We start from the raw sequence: 13,836 nt of genomic DNA, 5'->3' as shown, positions 1-13,836 counted from the left end.
TAGGCCCTGAGATACGAAAGCAGTAGGGGGGCATAGTGATCCACACCCCCTAGGAGATTGTCTAAGTTTGTCTAAGACCGGTGCATGGATGCCCAAGGGGGGCTAGACCATGGTAGGATTTATTTTACGGTCTCACACCCTTGTATACTTAATGTTATCTAATTCACATTTCTGAATTAGCTCTGCCTCTGTATGTGATAGATGCGGAGCTTCAGGTCCATTTGTTTTGCCTGTTGCCGGCCAGCTGTTCTGGCAGGTTGCTACGGCAGCCTTCCTGATTGAGCGTGTGAGACGCCCGGGGGTCCTTTCCTTTAACCCACGAGCGACGCACCGCTTTATTTACCAAATCATTTGGCTGGTGCTCATCGTTCCCTTCTTGCTACTCGCTGCCTCCTCCTGCCCCTCTCTCTCCCCCCTCACCTATGCTGCGAGGGATCTCCGGTGAGCCCATGTCCCTGTTGAGCCCGATGGCTATGCTTGTGCGGTGCACTCAAGGCAAGTTCGGAAAGGAGAGTGTTCCCCACAGGCCTTTGTACTCTCCTCGTCTCCAGTGAAGAGAGGTACGCACGCAGGTAGGTAGAAAGTTTATTTTCTATGCAGGCCTGAGAGGGCTCAGAACAGCCTCTGGTCTGCAACCGTCAACCGATTACCGGTTCCTGAGCCTTTCAAGTTCCAGGAATAGGAGGTTCAGGAGACAGATCGTAACACCCTGGCTTAATGGGCTACAGGCACCCCCACCAGTCAGCCCTTTACAGAGATTGGTATAACCGCCCCACCTCTAGGCGAGAGGGTGCTGATCTCTGCATCTATGCCTGGTGAGGGACATCAGCCAGATGTTTTCAACATTAACGGTGGTGTTGCCCCTCGCCAGGGATTCCTTCAGCTAACAGATGCAGCGATCACCCTCAGGAGGGACAGCACCATCATCAAAGCTGAAAAGGAGGTTGCAGGAAGCCGGGGCATGTTTTCCTTAAAGCCTGAGTCACAGAAAGAACTGGCGAGAAGCAATACAAGCAGTGAGAAGCAGGGGTGGGCAATTCCTTCTTGGTAGTATGAGGCATTGTGAAAAAGTGGTGTCTGTGAGATGGACGAAGCGAGGTGCTTACCCTGGTCTAAAAGGATGACTTTAGAGACCATCCTGGGGTCATCTGATGATCATCAAACTACACTAGAAGTCATTCCCACATCATCAGACGTCATCACGCTGTTAAAGTCATCAGCAAATATCTCAGAATGGTGGACGATGATTTGGGGATGAGTTTAGGATGACTTTATGCTAACATTATCCCCATTTTAGAAAACTTTGTTCCTGATGCTTTTAGGATGAGCTACTGATCACTTCAAGAGATGGAACGTTTGTCCCTAATGATTTGGGGATGATTCTGGGATGACCTGCTGATTACTTCAAGAGCATTGCCATGAAACATGTTTGTTCTTCATGATTTGGGGATGACTTACTGATTACTTCAGAACATCAGAGTTTGTAGGATGATATGCACACCAATACAGATTGTCATTCTGCTTTTGCTTAGTTGCACTTATGCTGAATGATCCCCCACTATGGCAAGTGTAAAGCTTGAGACTATGTTGGGCAAAAGTAGAAGCTAGAGACCTAAACATAACATGCACCCGTGGGAATCCTTTGCCATCCCAGTCAAAAGCAGGCACCCATCACCCTCACAATCCTCAATGTGGCATGGATAAAGCCTGAGACTATGTTGGGCCAAAGTGGAAGAAAGAGGCCTAAACATAGCATGCACCCCCTGGGTGAGAATCCTTTGCCATCCCAGTCAAAAGCAGGAACCCAGCACCCTCACAATCAATACATTTCCATGCTGACTGGTTAGGTAGGAATTGGTGTTGTTCCAATGTGTGAGACTACACAACACTTATCTGCTTGGTATTAGGTAAGCCCACCTTTTAGTATAGGTCTGAACTACACAGGTTGGCAGTGTGACTGAGCAGCCAGGCCTATCATAAGAGGGATAACTGAGCTGTAGAGCTGTACAAATGAAATCTGTAAATACAAGTAGCCAAGTAACACTTACACTCAAGGTTTCAGTCATAAATAGTTATTTATTTAACATCATTTTTTAAATAAGTGTTCTTTAGAAATGCAAATCATGTAACAATGTAAATATACTTTTAAATTACTTTTCAGAATCAGAGCAAGTTAGTGGATAATCTTTGGATATGTTTCATACATACACACTTGCTACACCATGGGGTGACTTCAATCACAAGGACAGTAATGGCATTTATATATCACACTTGTAGATTATGCGGTTGCAGAAAGGAAAGGTTTAAGGAAGGAAAAAGGTTAAACAGGTTCTCAGTATATGTGAGAACAAATAAATCTTCCAATGAAATCTAGACAAGCCTTTCCCAGCAGTAACAGTCTAAAACAAGTTACCACTGATGAGGGACAAACCATATCAACGTCAGTGGGCTAGAAGAGTCTGCAGGGACCCAGGACAGCCGAAGTCAATTTGAAACAGTCTATGGAGCTGAGGCACTTCTTAGAATCAAATGTCTTGCACAAAGTTAGAGAGTTTGTTCGAAAATCACTTGTAGGGTCGCAAGCTGTGAAAACAGAATTGGCATCAACTCTAAAAGTAAGCCACTGCAATTCCCAACTGAGAAAAGCAAGGCTACAAGACAGTGAGGTAAGTACCCCAAGTCTAAACCGTACCTCTGGTTTGAAGAAGAGTGTTCCAGCTGGCTTCTGTCCTGCTACAGCGTTGCAGACCCCGTATTCCTGAACCTTAGTCGTGGGGACAAGAGGGAGAACATCTGTAGGGCTCCTGCGGTGGTACTTTGGAGGTCGTTGGCAGCTACGGGCTCTTTTCGGTTCAGCGGCACTTTGCGGGTTTCAGCGCTTAGTAAACAGCACTGTTGTGGATCTCTGGTACCGGTTGGGCTTCCTTCACTCCTTGGGTCTGGTGAGGGGAATCTAGCTCTGGTCGTCCTGCTTCTGGAGGTTCCTTAGGAGACTCCTGGAGCTTCTAGCCAGATTTCAGAAGTTTCACTCGACTACGGATTACTCGACCCCTGGCACTTGGTTCTTGCAGCAATGAAGAAGTACAGCCAGACAGGGAAGATGGTCCAGTGGAGTTGGTTCCACTTACCCAAGGGGAGAAGTCCATTTCGGAGCTTCTCTGTCTGAAAAGGGAGTTTCAGCACAACAGCAGGGCTTCACCGGGCAATTCAAAAGTCCAGGAGGAGGCAGCAAGCTTCGTTCACGGTTTCTTCGTCGGGTGTTTCTCACAGTGGTCGACTCTGCCTCTAGTCCCAAAACCCTCGACTTTTAAGCAGGTTTCTCCAATTCATGCACAGCCTAGGCTGTCAATCACACATCAGGGTCGCTGTCCTGAAGGGACAGCCAGCCAGCCATTCAGGACTGGTTGCATTCAGGCATTCCTAGAGACAAAGGACAGGGGAGTTTCGGGACCCTCCCTCACATCCTGTCCTTCCAGACACACTGGAGCCAGAGGCGGGACTCAGGGCTGAAGTGCACCAATGGCAAGATAAACAAAGGGCTTCAATTTGTTTGACGCACAGAGTAAAACCCAAGAAAGACCTCACAAACAGAAAATGGCAAAAAAAGAAGACAGGGGCCGTTTTGATAAAATGGTCACCCCTGGGTGCTATACTGCAGCTGGGGGTTCAGCTTGCGGTAGAAAAACACAATGGTAGGAAATATTAAACCACTGCCACAAGTCATTTAGAAGTAGGGAGGGCAACATACAAATGTTACATGAGAATGTAGGATAAGGGGCTACTAGGTAACCCCCAGCACTCCCCATATGATGGTGTGTGCTGGACCCACAAAGAGAAAAGGTAAGTAAAGTAATTTTCACTTTACTATTCTTGGGAACAGTAGTTCACACAAGAAAAGGTATTTTAAACCTTATGAGAAATCTAAAGGATTTCTCAGTGACACTGCACTGAAGTTGATGTGTGTTACCATACAAAAAGTAGATGCATATGGAGTTTGTCAGACTCCCAAAACAGTGAAAACACTTAATCCAAACGTCAAAACACATGATGCAGTGGGAAAAGGGTCTCACTCACTCCAGGGTTAAAATTAAAAAGTCCTACAGTCCAGCAAAAGAGCTGGGGGTCACCAAGGTTGAAGGGAATTAGCACAGAAATGAGAATTCTCCCTAACATGACTGCACCAATAAATAACAGTATTCACATGCACTCCTTCACACAATAATCATGTTTGCTTTGTGCAATATCCAATAACCAACAACCATAACTAAAAGTACCTCCAGAATTTTAAAAAAAAATCAAAAGAAAAGGATCCAAAAAAGAAAGAAGCAATAAACAAACAGAACCACAAAATACCATCAATTACCCACAACCTACCAAATACAAGCAACAACAAACCACAAACGGCAAAGACTAAACCCAAAAGACCATGAAAAACACCAATCGAAAGAGGACGCCCACTAAGGAACACAACCCCACGCATCATGCCTCACCACAAGAAAGACAAAGAAGCCAGAAAAGACAATAGAAATAATTAGAAATCCCAAACCACTCGGGAAGGCACGGTCCAGCATGATCCCACAAACCCAAATAACTCGACAAACATCTGAGATGGCCCAAGGAGACATACAAATAACAGAGCCAATACAGACTACAATGCTCGCTACCTGTCCACATACGACAACGTGGTAAACAAAAACAGCACAGCAACAATGAACCGACAACCAACAAGCTTCACGAATACAGACCCAACCAGGACACCAAACGGATGACAACTAATAAACCATCCCAACCTGGTCTCCACCATAGACAATACCCCAACCAGACTACACTGCAGCCTCCTCAACATTAGATCCATGGCAAAACACTCAACAGAAACCAATGACCTCCTAAGCGAAGGAGGCACAGACGTGCTCTTCCTTACAGAAACCTATAAAGCCATCGCGAACGAAGCAATACCCGACAATTATAAATTAATACATGCCAACAGAGAAAACCGAAGAGGAGGTGGAATCGCAATTATACACAAAAAACACACCTGAGCATCTCGAATGTTAATGTTAAAGGACATTTGTACCGCGCACTATCACCACCGAAGTGGTCCCCTGGCGCTCTGGCGGCTCTGAAAAAGGGGAGGAAAGGGGGTGGGTTAGTGGGAATAAGCTGGAAACGTGCAAGAGAGCAGTGATGTGCTGTTGGCAGCCTCAGCCCGGTGGGTCTGTTGGCTGAGCTTGGGGTGTTTTATGGTCCGTAGTCATCGTGTGCTGTTGTGCAAGTCTATGTGTGGTTTGATTTGTTGTTGCATTGTTGTGAAGTTTGTGCGGATTGCTGCGTTTTAGGCTTGTGGTTGTGTTTGGTTATAGTTTGAGAGGTGTATGCAGAGGGATGGAATTGTTAGTTGGTTGGTTAGTTGGCATTGCTGTCCTTGCAATTGTGGGATTCCATCTAGGTGCGGTACATGCTAACAGTCACATTTATAAAGCTAAAGTTCAGAATTCCATACTAGTGTGGCACACATGCCCACAGTCACATTTCTGTCTAGACGCGACGCAAGCTAGGGTTCAGAATCCTGAGTGTGGTGCATGCTAACAGTCACATTTCTGTCTACATTCGACGCAAGTTAGGTTCTTAATTCTAAGTGTGGTGCAAGCTAAGAATCACATTTCTATCTAGATGCGACACCAGCTAAAGTTCAGAATTCCATACTAGTGTGGCACATGCTAACAGTCACATTCCTGTCTAGATGCGACGCCAGCTAAAGTTCAGAATTACATGCTAACAGTCACATTTCTATCTAGATGCGACGCAATCTAGGTTCAGAATTCTAAGTGTGGTGCATGCTAAGAATCACATATGCTAACGATCACATTTCTGAAATTCCATCTAAGTGTGGCATATGCTAACAGTCATATTTCTATCTAGATGCGACGCTGGCTAAGCTTGAGAATTCCATTTAAGTGTAGCACATGCTAACAATCACATTTCTGTCTAGATTTGGCGCAGACTAAACTTGAGAATTCCATCCAAGTGTGGCATATGCTAACAATCACATTTCTGTCTAGATTGGGCGCAGACTAAACTTGAGAATTCCATCTAAGATATAAATAATAAACAAATACAAATACACAAGTTGATAGTGTGACCGAGCAGCCTGGCCCATCTCAAGAGGGTCAAATGCGCGCTGCAGAGCTGCAGCAATTAAATACGCAGACAAAAGGCACTGAAGAATAACTTGGAATAGAAACTTGCTGCAACCCCTGGACTTTTGGTTTGCCTGGTGAAGCCCTGCTGCAAAGCTGAAGCTCCAAATGTATCAGATGACATTATATAGTGGCACTAAAAGGATATTAAAAAAAAACAGAGCAACAAAACAAAACACTATGGGTAGGATGCCTTTATCTGGTACCCTGTCCATCGACATTGGCCCACCCGCAGACATCCCCATCCGAGGACAACCAACGTGGAAGACTATGAATCCCTCCTTATCAAGATAGAACTCAACGACCAATCCAACGTAGCATTCCTACTGATCTACAGACCATCTTCTTACAACCCCAACTTTGCAACAAAACTAGCGGACGAGGCCGCCATGCTATCAACCCACCACAACAACCTAGGTGAAAGAGATCCCACTGATACAAACATAGATACAACAGAAGACACACTCAACAATTGGATCACCAAGGCCATTGACCAATTAGCACCAGCTAACACATTCAAAACAACACCACCAAAAAAAACGGGTTCACAGAAGAACTGAAAAAATACCAAAAAAACAACCGCTAAATGGAGAGAACAATACACCAGACAAGACTAAATAAAACACCAAAGACAACTCAAACTGTACAAAACAATAGTCCTCAAAGCTAAAAAATTGTTTACAATTTTTTTTAAAACTACGCCACAAGAATCGGCAAACAATTCATAGAAAGAACTCCATCACCCCTACACAAACACTTTGTGAAAGTCACTTACACCAGAGCAGGGTCTGTGTAGTAGCTGCACAGCAGAGACTACCTTTTATCGGGCATTAAACTGTGCAAGTATTATTATATATGTAGTCACTTACACCAGAGCGCGGTCTATGTAGTAGCTGCACAATAGTTACTGTGTCTGTGAGCATTATCTGGCACAGGTATTATATATACATAGTAACTTACACCAAGAGCAGGGTCTGTGTAGTAGGTGCACAACAGTTACTGCGTCTGCGAGCATTAGCCTGCGCTGGTACGATTATATATGTACGGGGTTTGTGTAGTAGCTGCACAGCAGTTACTGCGTCTGCGAGCCTTAGCCTGTGCAGGTATTATTAGATATGTAGTCACTGACACCAGAGCAGGGTTTGTGCAGCAGCTGCACAGCAGTCACTGCCTCTGAAGGCATTAGCCGGTGCAGGGATTATTATATATGTGCAGGGTCTGTGCAGCAGCTGCACAGCAGTCACTGCCTCTGCGAGCATTAGCAGTCACTGCCTCTGCGAGCATTAGCCGGTGCAGGGATTATTATATATGTGCAGGGTCTGTGCAGCAGCTGCACAGCAGTCACTGCCTCTGCGAGCATTAGCCGGTGCAGGGATTATTATATATGTGCAGGGTCTGTGCAGCAGCTGCACAGCAGTCACTGCCTCTGCGGGCATTAGCCGGTGCAGGGATTATTATATATGTGCAGGGTCTGTGCAGCAGCTGCACAGCAGTCACTGCCTCTGCGAGCATTAGCCGGTGCAGGGATTATTATATATGTGCAGGGTCTGTGCAGCAGCTGCACAGCAGTCACTGCCTCTGCGAGCATTAGCCGGTGCAGGGATTATTATATATGTGCAGGGTCTGTGCAGCAGCTGCACAGCAGTCACTGCCTCTGCGGGCATTAGCCGGTGCAGGGATTATTATATATGTGCAGGGTCTGTGCAGCAGCTGCACAGCAGTCACTGCCTCTGCGAGCATTAGCCGGTGCAGGGATTATTATATATGTGCAGGGTCTGTGCAGCAGCTGCACAGCAGTCACTGCCTCTGCGAGCATTAGCAGTCACTGCCTCTGCGAGCATTAGCCGGTGCAGGGATTATTATATATGTGCAGGGTCTGTGCAGCAGCTGCACAGCAGTCACTGCCTCTGCGGGCATTAGCCGGTGCAGGGATTATTATATATGTGCAGGGTCTGTGCAGCAGCTGCACAGCAGTCACTGCCTCTGCGGGCATTAGCCGGTGCATTATTATATATGTGCAGGGTCTGTGCAGCAGCTGCACAGCAGTCACTGCCTCTGCGAGCATTAGCCGGTGCAGGGATTATTATATATGTGCAGGGTCTGTGCAGCAGCTGCACAGCAGTCACTGCCTCTGCGGGCATTAGCCGGTGCAGGGATTATTATATATGTGCAGGGTCTGTGCAGCAGCTGCACAGCAGTCACTGCCTCTGCGGGCATTAGCCGGTGCAGGGATTATTATATATGTGCAGGGTCTGTGCAGCAGCTGCACAGCAGTCACTGCCTCTGCGAGCATTAGCCGGTGCAGGGATTATTATATATGTGCAGGGTCTGTGCAGCAGCTGCACAGCAGTCACTGCCTCTGCAGGCATTGCAGAGCCTGAACAGTACCGTAAATGAGCTTCGGAGCAGCTACTGTGTCTATGCCAACAATAGGCTGCCCCGTGCAATTTCAAAACCAGATGTTTAGAAAATCACGTACTTAGAATGTTTAACAGGTGATAAGTGCAAGACAGGGAATTACAGCGTCAACGTGTATTTCTGGAGGTTTCAAAACGGCTCCTCTTAACAATATAACAACAAAGGGGTGAGAACGTCTAAGTTGATGGATGCTAAAAGAAACGCATATAAAATTCACTCCAAGAGCTGGATGGCGTGCACTCACCTGGCGCTGCCTGGCAACGGGGCATGAGAGGAGGGTAGCGACTAGTTCCCATCCAAGAACAGGACCATAGCAACGGGCCGCCCCCTCTTCCTCACGTGACCTCTGACGTCACCCGTGTGAGTTCCGGCCGGAGCAGGGAAACGCTTCCGGAGCACGATCAGTGAGCGAGAGGTAGCGTCTGAGAAAAGGACCATAGCAACGGCCCGCCCACTCTTCCTCACGTGACCTCTGATGTCACCCGTTTGAGTTCCGGCCGCAGCGGTGAAGCGCTTCCGGAGCACGTTCTGCGAGCGACAGGTAGCGTCTGAGAAAAGGACCATAGCAACGGCCCGCCCCCTCTTCCTCACGTGACCTCTGATGTCATGTCACCCGTGTGAGGCTGCCGGTGCAGGTGCCTCGAGTGCCCTTGGCTTGCAGTGGTTGGGGTGGGCATTACGTTTCTATGAGATCCTGGAGCGTCGGACTTGGTCTTGCTGGGCAAGGCTCAGGCTGCCAGGCTGCAGGAGCAGCTGCAGTCCGCCTGCTCTTGGCTGGCTGCAAATACAATTAGCATTTTCTTCCCGATACCGTGAACGTTCCTGCAAACCACCAGATTTCCATAGGGAAGCGGGAATTACATTTATTTTAAAAATCACGTTGAGCTATTCATCATGAAAGGAATGGAGGGCTAAGAAACAGAACAGGGAGACAGTGGTTGGTGGTGTTTAACTGATCAAAGGGGGCTAATAGAGTAATTTAATCTTTCATGAGGGTGTGTTTAGGATGGGTGGTTTTAGAGGGGTCGACTGCGCCTGAGCATCTGTTGCACGGGGAAGGGGCATCTTGTTATGGAGGGAGGATGGGGCATTATGGTATTGGTCTAGACTAGAGGGAGGGATGGGGCATCTTGCTATGGGGGAGGATGGGGCATTATGGTATTGGTCTAGACTAGAGGGAGGGATGGGGCATCTTGGTGGGGCCTGAATGGTTCGATAGGGCACGTTGGTGTAGGTCTGGTGGGATGCGGCACATTGGTGTGGTTCTGAAGGAAGAGGCACATTGGTGTGTGTCTGGAGTGAGGGATAGGAACATAGTGGTGTGGATCTGGGGTGAGGGATAGGGACAGTGGTATGGGTTTGCAGGGAGGGTTGGGGTACATTGGTGTGGGTCTGGGGAGGGATGGGGACATGGGTGTGGGTCTGGAGGGTGGTATGGGCCATCTAGGTGTAGCATGGGGCATCTTGGTGTGGCTCTGGAGGGAGTGGGTGGGGGCACATTGGTATGGGTTTGATGGGAGGGATGGAGCACATTGGTGTGGGTCTGGGGGTAGGGATGGGGCACATGGGTGTGTTTCTTAGGAAGAGATGGGGCATAGTGGGTTTGGAGGGTGGCATGGGTCATCTAGGTGTGGGTTGGGAGGGTGGCATGGGGCCTCTTGGTGTGGCTTTGGAGGAAGGGGTGGGAGCCCATTGGTATGGGTTTGATGGAGGGATGGAGCACATTGGTGTGGGTCTGGGGGTAGAGATGGGGCACATGGGTGTGTTTCCAGAGAGAGAGATGGGGCATAGTGGGTCTGGAGGGTGGCATGGGTCATCTAGGTGTTTGATGGGGCATCTTGGTGTGGCTCTGGAGGGAGGGGGTGGGGGCACATTGGTGTGGGTTTGATAGGAGGGATGGGGAACATGGGTATGTTTCCGAGGGAGACATGGGGCACAGTGGGTATGTTTCCGAGGGAGAGATGGGGCACAGTGGGTCTGGAGGGTGGCATGGGTCATCTAGGTGTGGGTTGGATGGGGCATCTTGGTGTGGCTTTGGATGGGGGCACATTGTGGGACTGGGGGGGTGGTTCATCTGGGTGTAGGTCTGGAGGGCAGGATGGGGGCATCTTGGTGGTGGCTGCAATGCATAGGGGCACATTGGTGTTGGTCTTGTGACACATTGGTGTGGGTTTGATGTGGGGGCTGGGCACATTGGTTTGGGTTTTTGTGGGAGGGACGGGGACATTGGTCTGGGGAGGGATGGCCGCATATTGGTGTGGAAGGAGAGGATGGGGCACATTGGTCTGGGGCATACTAGGGTGGGTGGTTTTAGAGGGGTTTGGCTGGGGCTATCTGCGTGTGATTCAGTATCGGCACATGGGCATCTGTTGCAAGGGGAAGGGGCATCTTGCTATGTGTAGGGAGGATGGGGCATTATGGTTTTGGTATAGAGGGAGGGAGGGGGCATCTTGATGGGGTCTGAATGGATGGATAGGGACACGCTGGTGTGGATCTGGCAGGAAGCGGCACATTGGTGTGGGTCTGGCGGAAGGGGCAAATTGGTGTAGTGCTGGAGGGAGGGATAGGAACATGGTGTGGGTCTGAGCCGAGGGATAGGGACAGTAGTGTGGGTTTGGGGTACATTGGTGTGGGTCTGGGGGAGGGATGGGGACATGGGTGTGGGTCTGGAGGGAGAGATGGGGCTCAGTGTGTCGAGAGTGTCATGGGTCATCTAGGTTTGGGTTGGGAGCATAGGATGGGGCATATTGGTGTGGCTCTGGAGGGAGTTGGTGGGGGCACATTCGTGTGGGTTTGATGGGGCACATGGGCGGGTTTCAGAAGGGCGAGATGGGGCACAGTGGGTCTGGAGGGTGGCATGGGTCAGCTAGGTGTGGGTTGGGAGGGTGGGATGGGGCATCTTGGTGTGGCTCTGGAGGGATGGGGTGGGACCACATTGGTGTAGGTCTAGGGGAGGGATGGGGCACATGGGTGTGTTGCCAGAGGGAGAGATGAGGCACAGTGGATCTGGAGGGTGGCATGGGTCATCTAGGTGTGGGTTGGGAGGGTGGGATGGGGCATCCTGGTGTGGCTCTGGAGGGAGGGGGTGGGACCACATTGGTGTGGGTCTAGGGGAGGGATGGGGCACATGGGTGTGTTGCCAGAGGGAGAGATGGGGCACAGTGGATCTGGAGGGTGGCATGGGTCATCTAGGTGTGGGTTGGGAGGGTGGGATGGGGCATCTTGGTGTGGCTCTGGAGGGAGGGGGTGGGACCAAATTGGTGTGGGTCTAGGGGAGGGATGGGGCACATGGGTGTGTTTCCGGAGGGAGAGATGGGGCACAGTGGGTCTGAAGAGTGGCATGGGTCACCTAGGTGTGGGGTGGGACGGGGCATCTTGGTGTGGCTTTGGAGGGAGGTGATGGGGGCACATTGTGGGACTGGGGGAGGGATGGTTCATCTAGGTGTGGCTGTGGAGGGCGGGATGGGGGCATCTTGGTGGGTTCTGCAATGCATAGGGGCACATTGGTGTGGTTTTATATGGGGACGGGGCACATTGGTGTGGGTTTGATGGGAGGGGTGAGGCACATTGGTGTGTGTCTGGGGGGAGGGATGTGGCACATGGGTGTGTTTCCTAGGGAGAGATGGGGCACAGTGGGTCTGGAGGGTGGCTATGGGACATCTAGGTGTGGTTTGGGATTGTGGGATAGGGCATCTTGGTGTGGCTCTGGAGGGAAGTGGTGGGGGCACATCAGTGTGTTTTTGGGAGGGGTGGGGCACATGGGTGTGTTTCTGGGGGGAGGGATGTGGCACATGGGTGTGTTTCCTAGGGAGAGATGGGGCACAGTGGGTCTGGAGGGTGGCATGGGTCATCTAGGTGTGGGTTGGGAGGGTGGGTTGGGGCATCTTGGTGTGGGCCTGGAGGGGGGATGGGGTACATTGGTGTGGGTTTGATGGGAGGGGTGAGGCACATTGGTGTGTGTCTGGGGGGAGGGATGTGGCACATGGGTGTGTTTCCTAGGGAGAGATGGGGCACAGTGGGTCTGGAGGGTGGCATGGGTCATCTAGGTGTGGGTTGGGAGGGTGGGTTGGGGCATCTTGGTGTGGGCCTGGAGGGGGGATGGGGTACATTGGTGTGGGTTTTATGGGAGGGATCAGGCACATTGGGGACTTCACAAAAGTGTCAAGTGTTTCCTAGTTCCTTCCACTCTAATCACATTTTTCATTTTAGGCAGTGTGAGTTGCTTGTCATGTTATTCTAACTCACTGTCATATAAATCCATATTTCAAGTGACATTTTTAACTTGGAAATGTTCTTTCTGAGATTAGTTGTCTATAGTTTACCCATACTTGTTCACACTATAGCACCATTATTCAAAGCAAATGTATAGATCGATAATTGTCACAAACCTACGCCACTGTGTATCTGCTGAAGGTGTGAAGTCACGATGTCTGTTGATCCCTTAAAGGAAATATTGTGGCAAGATTGTGAACATTTGAAATAATAAAGTTAACATTTTTCATTACCAAATTCTTGCACCGTTTCATGTACAGCTATGAGAACCGTTTACCCGCAAATGTTTCACTATAAGGCTTCTTTTTCTTCCAATCCCCCAGGTAAAGAGGGTTCATTCCAGATGGCTCCACCAATTCGATCTTTGGTTTTAAAAATGCAATTGGCAAATATACTGTGTGATGTATAGTATGTATCCAGTCTACACATGTATATGTACTATTTGTTGCTTTACAGTGTAAGCACTTGCCATAATAAGACACTTCCGTTACCTAATTGTCTATTTATTTCTTTAAGCGAATGTTTATTCTTTTTTAAAGTTGTGTAGATTTCTATTAAGATTAGTGAACATAACACCAGTTAACAGTATAATTATGGGTTTATGTATTTTGGTCGACCACCCCCCTCCCCGTTCAACTTTTAATTTTGTATACCACCAAAGGTAGATGGTGGGTTGGGGTCAGGCCATATAGGATTGTGTGAGGAGGGTGGGTGATGGAAGACCGACCTACCCCACATTCTGACATCAAAAACAAATTGGTACAGAACTTCAGAAAAAATAACTAGTTCAGGTTCAATTAGAACACATCGATCCATAATTATGCCAAGGGGTAAGATATTTTACACTTCGTTATAATAACTCTCGATTATAACTATGTAAGAACCATGAACTGATAACTCGAGTAATATAATAAATGAAAACAAGGCTTACTTTCACAATATAAATACT

At 48.8% G+C, this 13,836-nt stretch overlaps 1 protein-coding gene across 3 annotated transcripts in view; it reads right to left on the bottom strand.

Moving 5' to 3' along the window:
* Positions 1-13,836, bottom strand: part of CCDC142 (coiled-coil domain containing 142) — a 314,222-nt gene that overhangs the window by 288,718 nt on the left and 11,668 nt on the right. For 2 of the 3 annotated variants that reach the window (XM_069632484.1, XM_069632486.1), the window contains exon 1: positions 8,860-8,986. The exons of the other annotated variant lie outside the window; for it this stretch is intronic. The gene's annotated coding sequence lies outside the window, so the exon portion shown is untranslated. Of the gene's footprint in view, positions 1-8,859; positions 8,987-13,836 lie in introns of those variants that run through there. 3 annotated transcript variants of the gene reach the window in all.

This window comes from Ambystoma mexicanum, chromosome 6q (assembly GCF_040938575.1).
Source record: "Ambystoma mexicanum isolate Mex_15411 chromosome 6q, UKY_AmexF1_1, whole genome shotgun sequence".
NCBI lineage: Eukaryota > Metazoa > Chordata > Amphibia > Caudata > Ambystomatidae > Ambystoma > Ambystoma mexicanum.
The sequence above is the reverse complement of the archived record's forward strand: the minus strand, read 5'-3'. Positions and strand labels throughout refer to the sequence as shown.